General features: G+C 40.4%; 1 long non-coding RNA gene across 3 annotated transcripts in view; it reads right to left on the bottom strand.

Annotated features, from left to right (window-relative positions):
* Positions 1-947: 947 nt before the first annotated feature.
* LOC108593722 (uncharacterized) overlaps positions 948-6,217 on the bottom strand; it is a 70,386-nt gene continuing 65,116 nt past the window's right edge. The window contains exons 5-6 of one of the 3 annotated variants that reach the window (XR_013523052.1): positions 1,926-2,019; positions 948-1,749 (exon numbers count right to left, since the gene is read on the bottom strand). This is a non-coding gene — a long non-coding RNA (uncharacterized LOC108593722). Of the gene's footprint in view, positions 5,805-6,217 lie in introns of all 3 variants that reach the window. The other 2 variants (XR_008474985.2, XR_013523051.1) reach the window with 2 other exon arrangements.

The raw sequence follows: 6,217 nt of genomic DNA, 5'->3' as shown, positions 1-6,217 counted from the left end.
TGGGCTTGCTGAAGTTGTTAGGCCATGTTGACCTCAGGAGCAGGGAAATGGCTGTCATCTCACTTTCCCGCTTTCCCAACTCAGTAGAGACATTTTGCATACATAGCCAACCTGGAGGCCAACTGGGAGAGCAGATGAGTAGGAGATAGAAGCAGACAATGAATTCAAAAGGTCACTTTTTACTGATTAAGATTGCTTTGGGTTACTTATGCTAAAAATGTGGCAGCAGCCTCCATGGGCAGCTTGGTACTCCAGCCTAGGTGACTAAGTAAGACCCTGTCTCAAAACAGAAAAGAAAAGAATGCAAGTTCTGAGTCCACCCCTCAGACCTATTGAGTCAGAACGTCTGATTTAGAGGCTTATGGATCTGTTTTTTAAGGATCTCTCTGGGCATTTTCTCAACTTTAAAGGGCTTTGCTCTGGATCCCTGTTGTCCCTGTGGCTTTTTCTAAAACGCTGGTAAATCTTTTTGCTGTTGTTGCTGTTGTTGTAATACTTTAAGTTCTGGGGTACGTGTGCAGAATGTGTAGATTTGTTACATAGGTATACATGTGCCATGGTGGTTTGCTGCATCCATTATCCCGTCGTCTACATTAGATATTTCTCCTAATGCTATCCCTCCACTACCCCCAACCCCCTGCAATCCTTCCCCTAGCCCCACACCCCCGACAGGCCCCAGTATGTGATGTTCCCCTCCCTGTGTCCCTGTGTTCTCATTGCTCAACACCCACTTATGAGTGAGAGCATGTGGAAAGCACTGGTACATCTAAGGTGGCGTAGATAGGGAATAGGGGTAGAGAATGGGGAGGTGGAAGGGCACTGGTAAGGGTAAGGCCCCAGACATCTTCCTCTGGGGAAAAAAAAAGGATTAACTAGTTATAGAAAATGGTGAAGATAGGCAGGCCCTGAAAGAAACAGATCAGTCACTTAACTGAGTGGATATTTGTTGTACCAGATTTTATTAATCTGCAGTAAAACCCAGGTGTCTCAGCCATGTGATGGACGTTACAGGGTAGGACTTTCAGGAAGGAAAAATCCTAAAACTCCATGTGTCTGCTTGGCTGTTCAGTTACTGGTATGCTGGAATTGTGCAATCTGGCAGCCCTGCTGATGTACCCCTGAGATCAAAGGATTTTAAATCTAGCGAGGGCCATATATCTCAATCCCTTCAATTTATAAACCAAAGGAGGTGAAATAATTTGACCAGGATCACATGGTTAATTTAGCAACAGAGTCAGGAGTTCTGAAAACCCAGATTTCTACCTTAGCAAATGAGTCCTCAAAGAATAATTCAAAAGAAGCAAAGGGCTAAGTGTTGAAAAATATTCGTTTTACTTCAATAAAAACAACAGTCACCAATATCTGAGAAGATGGGAATAGTTAGGTAATTTATAAGCTAAAATACTACACAGTGATTAAAGTTATATTTACAAAGATAAATATATGTCTTTATATTGTATTATATATGATATAAATGTTATATGGATAATTAAATTAATAAAGATACACACACGCACGCATGCATACACACACAAATATATTGTGTATGTGTGTTTCAAACAGGTTAGAAAATTATAAATTGTTTTATAGGAGGCTTTCCCAAATCTGTCAGATCCTGTTCAGTTACTTCTGACCTCACCACAACTTCAGTGGGTGCTCCTCACTCCACAGCACCCATCTATGCAGCCTCCGGAGTCCAAGAAGAAGCCCTAAGTCATTCTCAGGCCTGGGCTGGAATCATCTGGGAAACTTAAAAAATAACATTGCCAGGTAAACACCACGTTTTCACTCACAGGTGGGTGTTGAACAATGAGAACACATGGACAGAGGGAGGGGAGCATCACACACTGGGATCTGTAGGGGGGAAATAAGGGAGGGACAGCGGGGAGTGGGAAGTTGGGGAGAGATAGCATGGGGAGAAATACCAGATATAGGTGATGGGGAGGAAGGCAGCACATCACACTGCCACGTGTGTACCTATGCAGCAATCTTGCATGTTCTTCACATGTACCCAAAAACCTAAAATGCAATAAAAATAATAATAACATTGTCAAAATCCAACAGAACAATTGAATCAGGCTCTCTAGAGGAGATGTCCAGAGATTTATATTAAAAACATAACAAAACAAATCAAATCAAAACAAACAGACCTTCTGCTATAGTTTGGACGGTTGACCCTCCAAACTTCATGTTGAAATTTGATCCTCACTGTTGGAGATGGGTCTTACTGAGAGGCGTGTGGGTCATGAATGGCTTGATGCCCCACTTGAGTTACTGAGTGAGTTTTTACTTTGCTGGTTCCTGTGAGTTGTTAAAAAGAGCATGACACCCGTTTCCCCTCTCTCATGCTTCTTCTTGCCCATGCTAGCTCCCCTTAACCTTTCACCATAAGTGGAAGCAGTCTGGGGCCCTCAGCAGAAGCATATGTTGAAATAATGATTCTTGTAAACCCTGTAAGAACTGTGAACCAAATAAACATATTTTCTTTATAAGTTCCCAGCCTCACCTATTCCTTTATAGCAATGCAAACAGTCTAATACACCTTCCCAGGTAATTCTGCTGTGTAGTGCATACTGAGATTCATTGAGTTGGTCAAATTAACCTTCTGACTTTGAGTGAACCTCATACATACCTTGTTGGTAGCCTCAGGGGCCAATGCAACAGGAGGCTAACAAAGCTGGTTAGGGTACTGTCGCTCTCGGCCTAAGACTGAAAGAACTTACCTATTTTCTTGAGCTCGCCCATTGTATGATTGCAGTAAATCAAAGATGGTCACAAATTCTTTGTTACTTCTTCCATTGAGAGGTAGAATCTATTACTTTCCCTTGAATTTGTGCTGACCTTAAGGACAAAAGAATGTGCCAGAAGGGACATTCTGGGACTTCTCAGGTTAAGTCACAAGAACCCTTGTAACTTCCATCGATTCCTCTTGGCACACTCGCTCTGGAGGAAGCCATCTACCTGAAGAAGTTCAAGCACCATGAGAACACCATGCTATGCAGAAGCCCCAGTTAGCCACTTGCACAAGTCATGCGGAGACAGAGACCCTGTCCACCCCAGCTGTTTCAGCCACCATAGACCAGGCACTTCTCATATTAGTGAAGAAGCTGTATTGGACATTCCGGCGCCAACAGATGCTCCAGCTCTCCAACTGGAGACAGATCTGCCACCAGATGGTTGTAATTCTTTATTCTTCATCTCTCCATAGCTGGTGACACACATATCATCATTCCAAAATTTACCTTTTCTTGGCCCACCTCTTATGTGTAATCAATTAACAGATGGTAGAAATTTGTGATGCAAAGAAAGATAGGTAGCTGAGATGTCTGTGAGGCTAGTACAAATGATTTTTAAGGATCATGGACTTCAAATAGATGTTTCCAATGGTAAATGTGTCCTCTGTGTCCTCTCCGCCTAGCCTGGCAGAACATGACATGTAGCCCATCACATCACAATGCCAGTATTGTCAGGGTGAGTAAAGCACACATTGCGGTATACCTGGTTCTGATGCCCTAGTAGAGTTAACATAAATTAGGTATGTGATAATGCCAGAAGAGTTCTTTAACAAAGGACTTTATTAAGACTATGAAAGGAATGGTTGAAATTCTAAACCCAAGTTACTTGTAACAAATACATACATACTATGAAGCTGTAAATTTCCAATTCCTCTTCAGAACTTCCATGTGTGGTGAAAGGTAAAGGTCCAGTTTTATTCTTCTGCATATGGCCAGCCAATTATCCCAGCATCATTTATTGAGTAGAGAGTCCTTTTCCAATTGCTTATTTTTGTCAGTCTTATCAAAGATCAGATGGTTGTAAATGTGTGGATTTCTGAATTTTCTGTCCTTTTCCATTGGATGATGTCTCTTGTTTTTGTACCAGCACCGTGCTCTTTTGGTTACTGTAGCCTTATAATATAGTTTGAAGCCAGGTAGTGTGGTGCTTCTGGCTTCATTCTTTTTGCTTTGGATTTCTTTGGCTATTCAGGCTCTTTTTTGGTTCCATGAGAATTTTGGAATTTATTTTTCTAATTCTGTGAAGAATATCATTGGTTGTTTGATAAAAATAGCATTAAATTTGTAAATTGCTTTGGACAGTATGGCCATTTTAACAATATTGCTTCTTCCAATTCATGAGCATGGGATGTTTTTCCATTTCTTTGTGTCATCTCTGATTTCTTTTAGCCATGTTTTATAGTTTTCCTTGTAGAGACCTTTTACCTCCTCAGTTAGCTATATTCCTAAGTATTTCATTTCATTGGTGGCTATTGTAACTGGAATTATATTCTTGATTTGACTCTCAACCTGGATATTATTGGTGTATAAAAATGCTACTGATTATTATACATTGATTTTTTAACACAAAACCATACCAACATTGTTTATCAGTTCTAGCAGCCTTTTGGTGGAGTCTTCAGGGTTTTCTAAATATAGAATTACATTGCCAGTGAAGAGAGATAGTTTGACTTTTTTCTTGAGTAGTTTTTATTTCTTTGTCTTGCCTGATTGCTGTGGTTAGGACTTCCAGTACTATGTGGCATACTCCCACTCTCCTCACTCTGATGAGAGTGGGGACAGTAGGCATTATAGCCTTGTTTGCATTCTCAAGGGAAATGATTTCAGCTTTCTCCTGTTCACTGTGATGTTGGCTGTGGGTTTCTCATAGCGGCTCTTATCATTTTAAGATATGTCCTTTGATGCCTAGTCTGTCAAGGGTTTTTATCATTCACAGATGTTGGATTTTATTAATAACATTTTCTGCATTTATTGCAATGATTATATCATTTTTGCTTTTAATTTTGTTTATGTGGTTAATTACATTTATTGATCTGAGTATGTTGACCCAAGCTTGAATCCCAGGTGTCTTAGTCCATTTTCACACTGTTATAAAGAACTGCCCAAGACTGGATAATTTATAATGAAAAGAGGTTTAATTGACTCATAGTTCTGCATAGCTGGGGAGGTCTCAGAAAACTTACAATCGTAGTGGACAGGAAAGCAGGCACCTTTTTCACAGGGTGGCAGGGGGGCGAAGAGCTGGGAAACCACTACTTATAAAACCATCGGCTCTTGTGAGAACTCACTCACTTTCACAAGAACAGCACTGGTGATCCAATCACCTGCCTCCCTCTACACATGGGATTACAGGTCCCTCCCTTGACAGGTGGGAATTACAATTGGGTGAGGACACAGAGCCAAACCATACCACCACTTTAGTAGGAGTGAGTGTGAAGGAGGAACTGTCAAACACTTATAAAACCATCAGATCACTTGAGAACTCACTCACTATCCTGAGGACACCATGGGGGAAACTGTCTCCATGATCCAATAACCTCCTATCAGGTCCCTCCTTCTACACATAGGGATTATGGAGATTATAATTTCAGGTGAGATTTCGGTGGGGATTCATAGGGATTATGGAGATTATAATTTCAGGTGAGATTTCGGTGGGGACACAGAGACAAACCATATTATCAGGAATAAAGTCTACTTGATGATGGTGAATAAACTTCTTGATATGCTGGTGGATTTGATTTGCTAGCATTTTGTTGAGGATTTTTGCATCTGTGTTAGTCAGGGATATTGGCCTGAAGTTTTCTTACTTTGTTGTATCTCTGCCAGATTTTGATATTAGGGTGATGCTGGCTTCATACGATGAGTTAGGGAGGAATTCCTCCTCCTCAATTTTTTAAATAGTTTTAGTAAAATTGGTACCAGTTCTTCTTTGTCCATCTGGTACAATCATTTCATGCTCACTGTCATATGGACCACATGTATGCCAGGTACAACCACTTACATGAAAGCCTGGAAGAGTCAACACAAAAGCAATATTGTTTTGGAGGAATTATAGGTGAATTTCTCTTTTACCCAAATTTGCTTATAAGTATTCCTGCTTTTAAAATTAAATAACTTTAAAAAATAAATCTGTGCTATTTCCAATGAATTATACTACCTCTAATATCCCTTCTTTGAATTCATTAAAGAAGTTTCTCAAAGAGAGGTTTATGTCTTTCCACCCACTGAACTCCAGGAACCCAATTTTTAGAGAGCATGTTCTTAATTTTTTCGACATTCTGGTTTTAATGAAAATTTATCCAAGTAAGGAACAGGAGGAATACAACTCGGTTGTATTCTGAGCCTTGAACCATTGAAGGAGGCGTCACCCTCACGGAGTTCCTTGTGGAGCTTTTGGGTTGGGCTAGGTTATGACTTTCCTT

This window comes from Callithrix jacchus, chromosome 10 (genome assembly GCF_049354715.1).
Source record: "Callithrix jacchus isolate 240 chromosome 10, calJac240_pri, whole genome shotgun sequence".
Classification (NCBI taxonomy): Eukaryota; Metazoa; Chordata; class Mammalia; order Primates; family Cebidae; genus Callithrix; species Callithrix jacchus.
This window is presented reverse-complemented; position numbering and strand designations above follow the sequence as displayed.